Source organism: Bactrocera tryoni, chromosome 5, assembly GCF_016617805.1.
Source record: "Bactrocera tryoni isolate S06 chromosome 5, CSIRO_BtryS06_freeze2, whole genome shotgun sequence".
NCBI lineage: Eukaryota > Metazoa > Arthropoda > Insecta > Diptera > Tephritidae > Bactrocera > Bactrocera tryoni.
The window spans coordinates 57137775-57155772 of NC_052503.1; positions in this window are offsets into that span (position 1 = coordinate 57137775).

Below are 17998 nucleotides of genomic sequence, written 5' to 3' on the forward strand. Positions count from 1 at the left end.
GCGCTTTGTCGATCTCTAAGGGTCTCATGATTCAGGTACCACTAAGCTGTCCAAGTGAGATCATTCGTAGGATCGACTTATTAACCTAACTAACCTATTTTTTTATTTTAAAATATTTATTTAAAAAGAAGTAAGAAAGGACTAAGTTTGGGTGCAACCGGACATTTTATACTCTTGCAACTTGCAAGAATCAAAGCCCGCGAAATTCCTTCAGGGGGTGGCAAAACTTTAAACATTTTAGGTCCAAGGATACACTGTGGTTTTTAAAATACGCTCTCTCATTTTCATTGAGATAACTTACATATTGCACGATATATGCGTTATCTAGTCACCCGGATGTTCGGAAATATTTATATTAGGAATAACGGTGCAAAGGGATGTACTGACACGATTCAACTAATTTCTGACACACAGATACATCATTGTCAGGAGAGGAATCTCTCTGAATTTCAAGTACATATCTTACAAATTCAATGATATATTTGATGAAAAGTCAACTATTGGTATTGGGGTTCAATTATTCGGTACCTAGGGTATCTTGTGCAGTTTTGGTCTGATTTCGATAATTTCTGGTTATAAAGCGGCATACTTCAAAGGCACTACTCGACGAAAGTTTTTTAACGTTGTATTAATTGCTTCTTAGTTTGTATCCCAGAAAGTGAAAGAATCAAAGGTAATTTAACATTGTAATAAATGGGAAGTAGGCGTGGTTATAGTCCAAGATATGTGATTTCGCCTAAGTATTTTACCCTGGCTCCTATAAAGCCCTCTCACACCATCTCGCGTGTAAAATTGTATGTTTCTGGCGTATTTAGTTATTGATTTGCCGTGCTTTTAGTAGTTTTGAACGTCACTTTTATATGGGGAGTGGGCGAGGTTATTTTCCGATTTCAGAGCGACTTTAGGCCTCTTATTTAAAGGAATTATCGCATGATGAATATCCGTTTAGTGGTAGATTTGGCTTGCTTAAACCCGTATGGATATGTTTCAATATGTTTATTTAGTGATTAGGATCATATTTTAAGATCACCCTTCAAGGCTAACGCTTAGCTGCTCAAACGCTTTAGCACCAAGAGACATACACCATTATCCTGAAGATTGTCACTGAACTCTGGCTGGATTGGAAATATGACTTATATTCTTTCTCTAGAATATATTTACAAACCATCTTTATTCACGATGACCTACTCTACATTTTAGGCAATGTGTTGAGAATGGGTACAAATTCAGAGACTATCAAATCCACCAACTTTCCTGTGAATATCAAAGCAGTTATAAAGCGCGAACCGCTGCATCTTTATGAAGTCTTATGAATAAAGTTATTGAAAAAGAATTCAGAACTTCCAAAAAAAATTTTGTTGAAAAGTAGAATGTATCAAATATGGCTTTTCTTTATTAATGAAAATTTACAAAATTCTTAAAGAAATTATTAACATTGCAGCGTTTTTATCGAGCTTATTGCAGGGGAAAAACGGTTATACGATATTTGCACGTTCCAGGCACTAAAGCACGACTGTATGTGGTGAGTTGCTATACTTCACTAGCAACCGATTGTAGCAAGCGATATTTGAAGTGAAAATCCGAAATTAAAAATTTTACAATTTCGTTTGAATTATCGAATACATTGACCTGAAGTATGTTCCCTCCAAAGGACTGGCAATTCCAGAGCGTATAGGAAGTAGCTTGTTGTGGCAAGTTCACCCTAAATATGCATACTTTTAAATATCTATGTGGACTAGAACTGACCGTGACACACATATTTACATAAAGTGCTTGAAATTCCTTCTACACAATAAAATTATAACAAAATTATTTAGAAAAATATTTCAACAATATAATTTTGATACCAGCACTTGACTCGAGCTCTCAAGCGAGTATTCCCATAAAATTCGTATATGGACTAGAAGAATTGCACACATGTTATTTTATTGAAATGCACTTTTCTCGCAAAACATCGATTTAAGGGGCTATACCAGTGTGACGCATGAAAAATTAGGCGATTTTCGTGAATTTTTTTAAAAGAAAGTACTAGGTTGAATGTTTCGACGTTCTATGGACGTAATAAAGTATATTTTTAGCTATATTAAAAAAAAAAAATTTTACAAAAATATTGAAAAATAACGGAGTAATGTGCTGTCTGTGGAAGTGCCAAAAAAAAAGTGCCTCAACTGCTGGCATGATTCCGGTCGATTGAGTAGCTGAAACAAAAAAATTCAAAATGTTTATTAAACTTAAATATATTTTCTATACAATGGACTACGATCTTTGAAAAATATCAAAAATTAAGAAAATGGCGCCATTTTGAAAAAAAAAAATCGTTTTTTTACGAAAAAAATTGTCGTTTTTTTAATGCCAAATTGACAATTTTCAGCCAATCAAAAAGATCGTAGTCTATTGTATAGCAAATGTATTCAACTATATCCAGTTTTAATTTGAAGTCGATCGGTTAATTTCTCGTTGAGTTATAATGTCAGCAAATTTGAAAAATGTCGTTTCGAGAAAAACGCGTTTAAAGTTTCACTTATATATGTTTGCACCTCTGAGCGGTTGCTATTTAGAGCGCTGCCATTCAAAAACTATTTAAAATACGACCTCGCCGATTTCTCAGGATATTTTTGAATATATAAGCTATCGAAAAAAGCAAAAAAAAATTTTTTTTTTGAAAGCGTCACACTGGTATAGCCCCTTAATATTAACGGAATTACACATGTATAATATTTCACATTTATGCAACGTCATGAAACACGTTGCAGCTCTGATTTTGTTGCAATTCACTGATTTACATACAATTTTTACAATATTTGTTGCAAATTCAAATCCAATACCTGTAATTGCTTAATTGTACGTGACTAATGCAAAGCGGCATTCCGTTTATGCGTAACGGTATGTAAATTCCTAATGACACGACAGTTTTCAAATAATGCTGGTAAATTGTTTTTTAGTGATTTAGCTTTTAAGGACTAAAAATTATAATAAAATGCAAGGTTTTCCAGTAAGAGAGATATGATTTCTTTTCAAATAAAAAACACTCTAATTGTTAAGGGAATTTATTACTAAACTACTTTTTCCACTAAAACAAGTCATATGTCATGAAAAGCACGTTCAATATAGACTTCTAAGGCTTAAAGAGAGTCTGGTTTATTGCCAATGATTTTAGATAACCACACAAGAAGTAGTCTAATCGTGTCAAATCACAACTTCTTTCCTTCTTCCAGATGTTGTTAAGATCATCGATCTATACCGCTCTCCATTGACAGTAACAGTGTCACCAGCTTTATTTCGAAAGGAGTACGGACCGATGATTCCACTACACCAAAAACTACACCAAACTCTCAATTTATTGCAATTGGAGAACGATTACACTTTGGGACAAAATTTTTGTGCTCCACTACTTTTTAAAATGACTATTTTTTTCGAAATTGACCTGCTGAACAAAAAACCATAAATAGAATTTTTTTAACACAAACCATTTCAAAGTTGTGATAAGTAAAGGCAGAACCAAACTTGTATATCATATTTATACTCTTGCAACATGTTGCTGCATAGTGTAATAGTTTGGGCTGCAAATCTTCAAAAAGTGGACGTGCTCCCGCCCTCTAATATGATAAAGTCGCCAAATTCGGTTAGAAAAATTCTTATAAACGGTGCGAAAATAGATGAAATCGGATGATAACCCCGCCCATTCTCTCATATAACGAGACTGTCAAAAAACTACTAAAAGCGCAATAAATCTATAACTAAACACGCCAGATAACTTTAACGAGCCGGTGTAAAAATTGGACGAAGGGTGTGGCACCGTCTACTAATAAGTAAAATCACATTTCTCATGATATGGTTGACCGATTTCAACGAAATTTGGTACGTCTCTCACTGGAAGTGAAATTCGTATTAAACTTTGACAGTTGATACTCAGGCGTTTAGACAGCGGGCCAGATTGTATCCCAAAAAAATATGTGGTTGTATCCTGAATTTCCAGACCACTTATAAAAAATGTAAAACAATGAAAATTAAATAAATTTGTGAAATTTAAAGGTATTTGATAAAACGTTTTGTAATTTGAAGCAAAAGTCAGTTGTTATAATATTTTTTAAAAAGATTTAAATAGTTTCACCATATAATAAATAACCACTATTTAGTAATTTTTATTCGTACTGAATGTTGGGTATGGGGTTGATAAATGCCCAAAAATTGTAATTTTGTTCAATCTGGCCATAATAGAAAATGTTATAAAAACGCTAATTTTGGGGCGCTCTCACACTGGAATAAGTTTAACATCCCTTTATTCCTGCCCAAGGCATGTGATTTCACCAAAAAGTGGGGGATGTCACGCCCATCTTCCAATTTTCATACCGGCTCCCATAAAGCCCTCCCAAACCATCTCTTAGATAAAATTTAGTGTCTCTGGCGTAAATAGTTATTGATTTATTACGCTTTTAGTAGTTTTGAACAGTACCATTATATGGGAAGTGAGCGGGGTTGTCTGTCGATTTCACTCATTTTCACACAGTCTGTTGAAGTTCTCATGATATTTACGGTTGAAAAATTTAGTTTATGAGATACGTACAATAAACTTATTAGAGGGCGGGCCACGTCCAATACGTCTATCTGTGAACTCGTCCTTTTTTTTGTACTGAGAAAAGCGCATGCCAAGTTTCATCAGATATCTTTATTTTTACACAAGTTACAGCTTGCCCAGATTAACAGACGGACAGACAGACAGTCACCCGCTTTTAGACTTTTCTCTTCATGCTGTTCATTTATATATATGTATGTATAGTATATAACCCTATGTCTATCTCGTTTAGTTTTAGCTGATACGTACAACCGTCAGGTGAACAAAACTATTATACTCTATAGCAGCAGGTTGCAAGAGTAAAAAAATTGCAGCTATTGGAATAAAAATGACCGAAACGGCACTTAGAAATCATATAATCCCTTTTGGAAAACCGCTTATTATGCATTAATAAAAAGTTTGTTTTTTGAGAGATATACATTTTTTATTTCAAATAAACCATCGTTGAGTTTCGTCTTGAGTATACAACCTTTGGAGTGTGTTTAATTCTATGAAAGGAATATTGTCAGTAATATTGAAAAATACCGTTTTTAAGGCGAGTTCAGAGGACTTTAAGTTACTTTTAATCAATCGCAAAGGATACCTCATTAAAGCTTTTAGATAACTCAAGGCTGTGGACAGAGAGTATTTAGATGCATTACCCCAGGTTATTAGTCAAGGTAAAAATAGTTATTTTCTTAATTCGCTCGGAGGTTTTAATCTTTCATATTCCACTATTTTTCTTTTATCACTAGGCTCCTAGTCCTATACAAGATGATCTTAACGGTATTTCGGTATGAATTGTGTTGAAATGAAGAGCGCACTGAGCAGTGAAAAAAGGTAAATAAACTGATGCATTTCTCCTTGGGAGATCGTGATGAACTTTAATTATAATAATTGGCTGATTTACCCAAACCATGAGTCCCCTTGGAACACCCATATGCAACATATGCGTGTACTTATTTATACCTTTAAGAGTTCTTTAACCGCTATCTAACTAGCAAGCGCAACATCTACACCCACATTGCTTTCACACTTGCAGGTGCGAAACTGTGAAAACTTTTAAGAAGGGCCTACCCCCAGTTAGCTAAAACTATGTAACAACTTTGGACTTTCAATTCGCAACCTGCAACTGGTGTTATAACTACCACAATTGTGGTAACTGCAACTTATCATATTCCACTGTGGCTAAGTTGTGCTCCGGTAGCGCTCGGTAACACTTGGAAGCACTTGCGTTTGACGATAATGATGGTGGTAATGACGAGGACGATGATTTATAGGAAATGTGTGAATGCGTGCGGCACGCCACAAGCTGCAACAACACCAACTTCAGAATCTTGCAAGGAACTTCGCCGAGAAGCACACGCTTGCTGCTAGGCGTTATTTGATGGGCGTGGCGGGCATATAGCGCCACATACGTCGCAGAGGTAAGTCAAATGGGTGTTGCGGTTGCAGTTGCCGCCCAGCTTCGGAGGTAGCAAGTGTACACATACTGAGCTAAGTTTGTCGCCAGCTTTAAGGTGTTGCAAAACCGTTGCTTCTCTGAGGTTTAGGAGAAGATAATCGAAGGACGCGCCTACTCCCTTACAAACACACATACACTCATACGTGTGCTTGAGAGGTCTGCGCTTTTGGCTGTTTACCGAGAGCAATGCAGGATATTTAAGCAACTTAATGGAAAAAGTTTGTAGCTGGCAAATGCATATCCATGATACACACACACACCGTGAACGCATGTGACCTCGTCGGCAAAGTGAAAAGTTCTTCGCATGTGGAAAGTGTGCGTCTGAAAGTTTCAGCTTTTCATCCCTAATTCCCCCAACAGAAAGCCCGTGGGTATCCGACTCTCTTCGCTGGGTTGCAACTTTTGCACTTTTTTGTTTGCTTTTGCTGTTTTCCGCTGCTTTGAAGATGTCATCGAAATGCAAACAAATGAAAAGTGCCGTTTTTGCAACCCAACTTATAGTTGTTCTTATGACATTCGCTCCGTCGTCCTTGTCGTCGTCTGAGGCTGCGTGCGCGCGTGTGTGTGGCAAATCGTAAAATAGTAGGCAATTGAATTGCAATTTTGGCGCCTCTTTGTGCTAAGTACTTACAGTCGGGTTTATCGCCTTTTTTGGCTTTTTTGCTTCAGTTACTTAACCTCCTTAGTATTTGCAAGTTTTTATAGCGTCTATTTGTTGTTGCTAAGTGCTCGCTTTCTACACACTTCGATTTGTGTTTTCCAACTTGCGAATGAGAAATTTGCCATATGCATTGATAACTGTAACCAGTCGCCTTCATGCTCATTTTGCTTTTGGCACTTTTGTTGTAAAAGGCGGTGAGGATTTGTTCTCGTAAGTCTGCCTGCATACTTTTAGGCACTGTATTTTTTATGATTCTCTCTGTGCATGTTTTGGCTGCGCAGTATTAAGGATCCCAAAATGAAATATGCACTTTAACAGAAGTTGAAGAACTCACCATTTCAGTGAACTCTTTGCGCTTCTCGGTTGGTTTTGGCTGTATTCGTGAGTGATAAATGGTAATGGCATAGAAATCCGCTTTGGGATTATAAGAGATTTGTCGTTACAATTGTTAACTAATGGAAAATCGGAGCTGCTGCAAATTCTTAACACATATTGGCCATTTAATAGTCACATATAAATGTAGATGCCAAGCCTTTTATTGTCCGTTATGATTGAAAAGGGAATTGTCTCCTAAAAATGTATTAAACACCTCTATTCATCAGTAATTTGCGACAAGGTAATTATGAATCACAGAAACCACATCGTCATACTTGCAATGGGAAAAAATCATTATTTATGTTACAGGTTTTGTTTTTCTATTTGCTGTTAGAAGACTCGGCGACGAGTTTTTATGTCTGCATTAAAATATATTTAGAATTGCAAACGAGTTTTCTACATCATCATATTGACTAAAATACGTCCACTGCTTGACATAGTATAATGGATGAGGTGGTGGGACCAATTGTGGCAATTTTACTTTTCACCAGTAAAGCTTTACATTGTTGACAAATTATTGTCATTTCACCAATTGCCACAGATTTGTCGGTACCTTAATCCACTTCTTGATCGTAAGAGCATGCTCCTTGTTCCAGGTTCACTGGAATATTACTGCTGTTGTGATCGATGTGCCCGAACTCGTTCCATTCTAGATATGCCTATCCACTACATTCTAATTCCCTCTGGAGTGCAAATCTGTCATACCAACACGACTGTTTTCATTATCTGTTTCTCACTGGTCATCATTACGCATGGAGTCTGAGGTCGTACGACGACCTACTTATGTGACATCGTTTTCTCATCAGCATTGTAAACAGTATCGTAATATCTTAATGCGAATCCTTTTCGAGAAACTCTAAATATGTATAAGCTTCACTAGAAGACGGATATTTATTTTTTTTATTAAAATAAAGGAGATATTGTGTGTGCGAAGCTGCAAAATAAACTTAATGTCAAACATTTATTTTGTTTTTCGTAAGAATTTCTTGTTTATATTTGTATGTTTTGGTCACGCTTACAATCTATTTGCATTAAGTAATCACTCCTATATAACACATTTTCATTGGCTGGAATGTTTGGAACATATATTTTTGAATCATAAAAACAGAATTTGACAGTATGAATGCAAATACTTTCAATGTTGTCATATACATATAAACAAATAATTTTGGTTGCAACCCAACATTTTATTCTCTTTTAACTTGCAAGAATCAAAGCCAAGGAAATACTTTAAGTTGTAAAACTGATCTAAAAGGAGGATGAAGTCGATGTGCAGAAGTTCACGTAATTGGGGAAAGTTCTCTGATCGCCTTTCACTTGGGAGTGGCCAAAAATGATTCTTTTACATATGACTCAAGCAGCTCACGACTTCCGGTCTTTGACCAAGTATCTGGGTAGACTAAGAACATCCGTTTGAAGACGAGCTAAAGTGAGAAGGCGAAGCACCCCCTACACAGGGTTGTGCGCTAGGTTTGGGACCCGCAACGTAAAAAACGCCCCCCATGAAAGATTACACTCCCTCGGATGAGAGACCCCCCTTTTGATGACGACCATGGCAAATGAAATCTCTTGCCAACAGACTATGTACGCAACTGAGAAGTAAAGTCCTCTCGACGACGAACAAAAACAAAACTCTATAAGTCACTCAATTTTCCTGTCCTATTATATGGTGCAGATGCATGGACGATGACAACATTTGATAAGTCGACGTTGCGAGTTTTCGACAAAAAAGTTCTGCGAAAGATTTTTGGTCCTTTACGCGTTGGCCACTTCGAATATCGCATTTGTTGGAAAGATGAGCTGTATGAAATATACGACGACATTGACATAGTTCAGTGATGAATTATGAGCGACTTATAGAGTTTAGCTTTTGTTCGTCGAGAGAGGACTTTACTTTTCAATTGCCTACTCAGTCCGAAGTAGCACCTGTTGGCAAGCTGCGTTGGATTTCCAAGCTGACATTATTAGTGGTGTTAATGCTGGTTCCAAGATAGACGAAATTATCTACAACTTCAAAGTTATGACTGTCAACAGTGACGTGAGAGCCTAGTCGCGAGTGCGACGGCTGTTTGTTTGATGACAGGAGATATTTCGGTTTGCCCTCGTTCACTGCCAGACCCATTTTCTGTGCTTCCTTGTCCAGCCTGGAGAAAGCAGAACTAACGGCACGGGTGTTGAGGGCGATGATATCAATATCATCGGCATACACCAGCAGCTGTACACTCTTATTGAAGATGGTACCTTCTCTATTTAGTTCTGCAGCTCGAACTGTTTTCTCCAGAAGCAGGTTGGAGAAGTCGCACGATAGGGAGTCGCCTTGTCTGAAACCTCGTTTGGTATCGAACGGCTCGGAGAGGTCCTTCCCGATCCTGACGGAGTTTTTGGTGTTATTCAACGTCAGTTTACACAGCCGTATTAGTTTTGCGGGAATACCAAATTCAGACATCGCGGCATAAAGGCAGCTCCTTTTCGTGCTGTCGAAAGCAGCTTTGAAGTCGACGAAGAGGTGGTGTGTGTCGATTCTTCTTTCACGGTTCTTTTCCAAGATTTGGCGCATGGTGAATATCTGGTCGGTTATTGATTTTCCAGGTCTGAAGCCACACTGATAAGGTCCAATCAGTTTGTTGACGGTGGGCTTTAATCTTTCACACAATACGCTCGATAGAACCTTATATGCGATGTTGAGGAGGCTAATCCCACGGTAGTTGGCGCAGATTGTGGGGTCTCCTTTTTTATGGATTGGGCATAGCACACTTAAATTCCAATCGTTGGGCATGCTTTCGTCCGACCATATTTTTCAAAGAAGCTGATGCAAGCTCCTTATCAGTTCTTCGCCGCCGTGTTTGAATAGCTCGGCCGGCAATCCGTCGGCCCCTGCCGCTTTGTTGTTCTTCAGGCGGGCAATTGCTATTCGAACTTCTTCATGGTCGGGTAATGGAACGTCTGCTCTATCGTCATCGATTGGGGAATCGGGTTCGCCTTCTCCTGGCGTTGTGCGTTCACTGCCATTCAGCAGGCTGGAGAAGTGTTGCCTCCATAATTTAAGTATGCTCTGGGCATCGGTCAGTAGATCACCTTTGGGGGTTCTACAAGAGTATGCTCCGGTCGTGAAACCTCCTACTTACACTATGAAAATTAGTCAAATTGGATGACAGCGCCGTCTATTCTTCACATAACGGTACTATTAAGAACTACTAAAAGCGGGATAAGTCAATAACTAAGTACGCCAGAGGCATAAAATTATATTTATAGTTATCTAACTTACTATTTATACTGCCACACGAAGGCACGACCTCGTATCATCCGCTAGTACTTAGTAATGCATTAAGCGTGAGACAAATGATACTGCTGGCGATATCATGTACTTCTGTAACAAATTAAATTTGAGCCAGAATTTGTACGCAGTGGGATTAATAATTTTACAGTTTTATTGCAAAGTCGCGGAAAGAACTTACCCGTTAAAATCACTGAATGCGCGCTGAGTTCCCCTTCTATTTACTTAATAAGGTTTGAATATCCGCTTTTGTACATACTATATATGTACAATCTATGGTACATATGTTCTTATGTGCATCTTTCTCCGCCATCGACTATGTTCATGCATATGGCAGTAAATTAATTCCCTCGTCATATAGTAATATTATATATTGTTTCCGTACATCTGGGCATAGACATGCAATGTTGCAAAAGGCACATGTTGCGGCGAATTTAAATCTGAAGGCAAGTATAGGCTTACACTTGGGTACTAATATGTACATGCTTTGAACCCTGAAGGAAAAACTACTGTTATGTGCTAATCAATTTATGTAACTTTGGATTGTTCGATGCAGTAAGCAGTTGGTTTCAATTCATAGAAGATAAATATTGTCACACATTTGGTAGTTAGTGGTTAATGCAAAAAAGGGACTACATTATAGAGTATATAACTATTTTCTAGTGGAGAATTCTCCAAGGAGGTACGCTAACTTTTAAAACAATATAAATATTATAATCAAGCTAAAACTGGGAAACTTCTTTCGCAGAGTTCTTTAATAAAAAGTATTAAATTACAAAAGTTGGTATTAAAAATCCCTATATTATCGACATGTGCATACTATGAGCGACTTCTATAGCATATATGAATAATTGCTCATCCACGGTCAGAAAATCTTTCGGGATGATTGTTGTTCCTTCTAACAAAATTTTAAACTTTGTTAGGATTATATACTTATATGTATACTATAAATGACCAGGATGATGGGACGAGTTGAAATTCCGTCCGCTTGTTTGTCAGTCTGCGCAGGCGATAACTGGATTAAAAATTAAGATATCTTAATGAAACTTGGTACACGTTTTTTCGAATCGATTGACTAATATTTCTTGCCTACAATAAGTTGTATATGATATCAGGGCAAGACTACCCCTAGTCCCCTTATACCTAATATTCACTTTTTCAAACATCTTAATTTGCAAATTGCGAGAGTATGAAATGTTCGGTTACATCCGAAACTTCGCCCTACATTTCATGTTTTCCAGTAATTTTGTCAAATAGAAGCTGTTTACGAAGTCTTTTTATAAAAGCAAATTTTCAGTAAGCGATTTGAACTATTTGAAAAGAGGGAGGAACTGCTGTTACATTAACCCAAGAGTTTAAAATTTGATTTGGTTTATAATTCCAGGGATAAAATAGAGGGAAACCATTTTGTCGGAGATTGAGCTTAATGAAAGAAGGTAGGAATGTGTACCGACAGGGGTCGAGCGATCGCTTTTAAAAATAAACTTTCCTGTCATACTTACTAAAGATATATATTAGGGTGTGTCATTCTGAGTCAACCTTTTGAGAATCGAGTTTTCTCGTAAAATAATCGATTTTTCGGACTCGATCTTCAGTAGTCGAAGTCGATTAAGAATCGATTCTTGACATTAGAAAAATCGATTATTTTACGAGAAAACTCAATTCTCGAGTAGAATCGGAATCGAGTTTACCATCCCTACTGGCAGCCATCGCGTTCGCATATAATAACCTCCGCACAATAACCACCACAAAAAAAATGATTTTTTTCCATGTTATTTATATGGAAAACAGAAAATTTATATTATATAATATTAATATAAAGAGCTCATCTTTTGAGTGACTTTTTTCACATTTTCGAAAGTTTTAGCCTGTTTTTCAGTTGAAAAAAAAGGTTGCCTTAGAATGACACACCCTAATATATATATATACTTATACATATATATATACATACATATATATATATTTAATCATATGTATTATATATTTATAGAGGAAAACAAGGAAATCTAACTCAAATACTAAAACAATGGCTCTGTAGGAGTAGCCACGTGATTGCTTGTGCAGGGAAATAGAGATTTCTTTATGCAAATTTTTAACGTAACGAAGATATCGCTACTTCTACTATAGCGATAGCGACAACGCCACTGCCATCATAACCGCAATCGCTAGCGCCATGCGCTTCGTTTCGCCGCTGCTTTTGCGCATTTTTGCAATTTTGAGGGATGAGCGAGGTAAGTACCGAGGAAATACCGTCGCATATGCGAATGTCATATCCATTTTACGAGCATGTGTACCATTTTAGCAGACAGATATTCAAATACATACATACTTGTATATTTTGATTTATGACAGCCCTGTAGGAAAGCACTTACTGTTTGCTCAGATACATATCGAAGACATTTATTCATCTCGTCGCTCCTATGTCTGAAGATGGGTTCGCTTGAATACATGTTTAATGTCAAGGGATGATATTGGATGTAGCTTAGGACTGCGATATAAGGTTTGTAAAGCTTTTGCATCCATTAAAATGAATATGGCATTAAACTTTTAGCTTTTTAGAAGGCTCAACTTGATTTTTTATTCAACAACTCTCTAATTTAAGTTTTCTACGACAACTAATTCCTAACGGGAAAATATGTTCGCAGCTTACATACTAAATATGTGTATATATGTATATGACATATAGAAATCACTGGTGCGGGAAACGTATCTTATAAGTATTGGTGAGAAAATTTAAATATGGTTTAAGTAGAGCGCACAGATTTACCGAACCATAAAAATGAAAAATCTCTAGAGATGCTCATTCGTATTCGCGTATAATCTGCACATGCCAGCGATGTTACATACACAGGCAGATAAAACATTCCTACAAATGGAAAACGGTTTTAGGTATTCACTGGTCACGCAATTGCATATTAGCTTTAATATCAGTGTTCACCTATTATTTGTGACATTTGGGCTTGCGAGAATGGTTTGTGAGGTTATACTGCGTTAATAATAAAGTTGATAGCATTTTTGAATGAAGCAAGTTTTAATGTTATAGGTGATTTATAGAATTCCAGTCAAAGCAAACATTTGTGATTGTCGTTTGGTGTTGATGTCGTTCAACACTTTTATTTTTCAAAGGAACGAAGAACTATTTTTTAATTTTTTCTCATTATAGCCTTGCGCAGTTCTAAAAACCACTGTGAAGATCTTTCCAAATCAGTTGTTGTGCTAGCAAATTTCGATTCGGTTCGAGCAGCAATAATGTCATAAAATATGAGACTGAGTTTCAGAGCTTTCAATAAAACTTGGTATTAGCACTCTGTGGCAAAAAGTGAAAGAACCAAATTGCCACCAGTTAGTCCGGTGTTCCAGCATTATAATCCAATAACTGTTGACTCTCAAATCAGACAAATGTTGTATTAGTTTAATGGTTTCCTTTACACAAGTGTTTGTAAAAATATGCAAAATCACAAGAAAGACGATGTTTCAACCGTCGCCACTGACAAATCTATTTTTTTGTCCCTTTGATATAATACGAAATTACGTAAATAACGACTTTCGCCATAAGAATCAGCAATTGTAGCATTCAAAATGCATGTTTCTGAATTGATGTAATCGCACCAAGAAAGTGCTTTTAGAAGAAGTGCTCTATAGAAGAAGTTGTGAAAAACTGTTGAATTTTTTCAACCAGTATAACAATGTGCATTATCCATCGCCAGGCCAGATGTGGTTAGAAATCAATTCATCTCTGTTATCTTTAGCATTTAGATAAATGGATTTTGTTAATTGCTGTCTGTGTGTTCTGCAAGGTTTGCCAATTCTTAGAAATTGACAATTTTCCTCGAAATATCGTCTTCTTAAATGAGACCCATTTCCGGCTTAATGGCCCAGTCAACAAGCAAAATTGAAGCTGTAGGAGTGAGTGAGACAAGTCTTCGTGTGGTTCAGGAAATGTAATTGCATCAACAAAAATTAACCGTTTGGTTCGAATTGTGGTATTGGTCTTCACTTGTTTCGAAATAAGTCAGGAAATGCCGATACCATAGCGACGATAATAGCGAAACCGACCGACCGACTTTTCCCCTTTTTTATTTCCAACAATACGGTGCGCCGCCTCAAAATTCAAAGCACAATTGTCGAAATGCTGCGCGGGGTTAACGAAAATTGGCATAATCGGGTGGAGATTGCACAAGGAGTTATGGTGCTCACCAAAAAACTCGAGTGTTTTATATAATTTTAACATCACATTGTTTCTGTTAGTAGACAATTGTACATTTATCTAGATTAGGTAAGTATGTAGGTGGGTAGATGTCTGATTATGCACCTAGGACTTTAGCAGACCTATTGCTGGTACCGATGGTTTGGTACTAAAATCCGCTCACTCTAGTATGTCCTCTCTGAACAACCGGGAGCTTCTGGCGAAGTTCAACAATTCAAAAAGTTTTATCTGTGTAATCTACGAAACATCATCTAGAAACCCTCGACTGATAGTTTCTATTCTTTTATATCAAAATGTCCTGGAACCACTATCTTTGATGAAACTGGCTTTAGAGTTTTCAAAACCGCATAGGTATCCATATATAGAAATACATATGTATGCATATTTCTTGCAGTGAGCACACTCTTTGTCAGAACAGGATGCTTATCCCTGCGTCTTTCCATTTCATATAGTGAGAAACGAATTTAACTTCAACTCTATAGGATTTCGAAAATAAGTGGAATAAGGTAGAAGCGGGAATTTACTAGAATACCCCTTTTTAAGTATTAAACTCCTACCTACTTTATTAAAGCCATTCAGGGGTAAAAGTTAATGAGATCCCAATATTCTCTCAAAGTAAGCTTTCCTAGCAGCACGAGGTTACTAAACGCAAACTTAATTTAGCGACCTCGACTAATGTGCATAACATTTGAAATCATAGCAATAAGTACGCTTGTATGTTCAGATATAGCATATGTATGAACTGCTCGCCATAGAAAATTAGCACTATGAAAATACTGGCCAGAGAGAAAAAAATTTGCTGGCAAAGACAATAGTTTCAATCAATCACCATCATTTGTTGTACTGTATAGCAAAGTTCATTTGCATTCGATTATTGCGATTGTTGGTGTTGCCAGAGTTGTGTTTGGGACTCAATGCAAATATTTTTCAATGGGTTGTGGCTATTTACCAGCGACAAAACGTATAACGGCATGTACACGAATATACGCAAACATGTGACGAAAGAAACGGCAAGCGAGAGAAGCCTATTTGTGATCCCAGTGGGGAAAAGGTCAGTATTCTATCTCTTAAGGGCAAAATATGAGCTTGTTCCATTTAAATACATAGGTGAATTGGTGAAAATTGTAATTTAAATTATGGCCTTAATTGAAATTTTTATTAAGAATGTTTGTTCAATAAACTATAAATATTGTTTACAGAGAAAAAATAGTGATATATGTGTTATAACTATGTTATATAATTACGGGATTGAAGTTAGGAAAATAAATTTGGGATATATCAACGGTCTTAAAACCGAAAAATGAAAGATAAACACAGCAAAATCAGATCGTACCAAGCTTCGTCTTTTAAAAAGTAAACTCCGACTACTTAACTTTACGGCTGCTTTGGTTTGAGAGCCACTTTTAAGAGATTCATACATTAATAAGTATGACCAGTCTTGGATAGAATCATAAAACCGTTACTAAAGTGGTGTGATCAAGGTGGATAGGTAATGTCGTGTGGAAGGGTGCGGACTCTTCAGTTATGAAAGTTTCCAATTCAAAAAGGTACTTCTGTTAATCAATATAGTTTGAAACGTATTTAAAGATCATCGTTATGCGACGTCAAGATCATTTTAACCAACAGTTTAAGGGGGTACTCTCATGTGAACGCAAACATTTTACCACTTTTTAGCAAAATTTGTTTTATGCGACAACAAAATTCAATCATTTTAACTTTTTAATATATTTTTATTTGTATTTTGAGATGTACAAAAATTTTTTTTTTCGTTTTTTACATTTTTAATATTTTTTTTTTAAATCAAAGTAGTCCCCAACAAAAAAAAGTAGTTCACTGGTTATGGTGATAGCGGCTGTTCATGTTGTCTGAAATAAAAAAATGGAATGGATTATTATTCAGTAGTTCTGCGGCTATCGTCCCTACCAAATATAATCAATTTCATTAAAAAAAAATGTCGCACTTCAAAAAAAGTCACGAAAATCTTTTTTTTCGTTAAAAATCGTTTAAAAAAAATATGAAAATATTTTCGAAAGTAAACAATTCTGGTAGGGACAATATCTATAAATGAGTGGAAGAAATTTTAAAGCAATCGGTTGAATAATTTTTTTTTAGGACCATGACCAGACTTGTCATGGCGCCTGGTAGACAGTCGCTTACGACACGTCGGCGACTATGAGCTGTAACTTATCAAATACTATGAATTTTGGTCTGAATTTTTCACAGCATGTTTTCAATAGGTTTTACTGTCAAAATATAAAAAAATCGATTTTTCGAAGTGATTACACGAGAATACCCCCTTAATTATAAAAAATTTCCTCAGTTTCATCCAAATTAAAAGGGCAAATATCAATCAAATATATAGAAAAATATTAAATATTCTTTCCATTATACTCGTTTACAAGTACATTTTTTGCCAGAATCCAACATTATTCCAACTGACGTTTTTGAAGTCAGACTATATATAATTCACTTAAAAATGTGCCACACTCCTCTTATAGGAATACCAAAATGAAGCTTCTAGGGCTTATTAATATAAGTATATAACAAAATTGCGATAATTTGAGGGAAAAACTCGAAGTAAAGCTTATCTATTGGGAAATAAAACTAAACAAAGTTAAAAATTACAGTTTCAGTGTCGGATTTCGCTAGAAAGTAGTTTTAAATATGTTAAGTCGATAATCGGACCAGCACTCACGCCAAATTAACTAATTCCTTGTCAGCTTCAACCTAGTGAAATTTATTATTCGCTGCTTGTAAATATTGTAGGAGTCAGTGTGCACGTTCATGGGCATGCCTTGTTTTATGGAGCTGTTTGTGACGGACACACTCATTCTGTTCGTCAATGTTCATAATCAAAAAAGTTATCAGTGTTATTGGCACGTTGCTCATTGCTCATATGGTCCGTTCAGTCCATAATATAAGGACTTACATGCAAATTTGCATACTGCAAACAACCAAACAAGCTTAGCTATAAAAGAGCCAAACGAGTTGTTTGAATTTGAAAGCTTTAAACCCATAAAAAGGCACCAAATCATTTTGTATTTCGGATTGTTTCGCAACGCACTCAACTCGCATTGTTTATAGCGCTGAAGGGTATTTCAAGGACTTTCTCTGCACATACATACGTATATTTCTGAGGCAGCACACAAATATATTTATGTGCGCATGTTTTCGAGTAAAGTCATAAGAAAAAAGTTGAAATGATGATTACGCTGGATATAAACTTAAAGGCGGTTTTGAATTTGTAGATAGACATGTATACTTATATACCAGGGCGGTCTGATAAATACTTAATGTGTAAAGCAAACTGAAAATACGTGTTTTTCAGCCCTGCGTCATGGTGGCGATCTCTTTATTTTATTTAAATTCCTGCTCTATGAAGAATTTTCTCACCGTTGGAAAAAAATAGGTATGGTATTACGAAGCAAACCTGAAGGATACGTTGGATGAGGCATCAGCTCGTA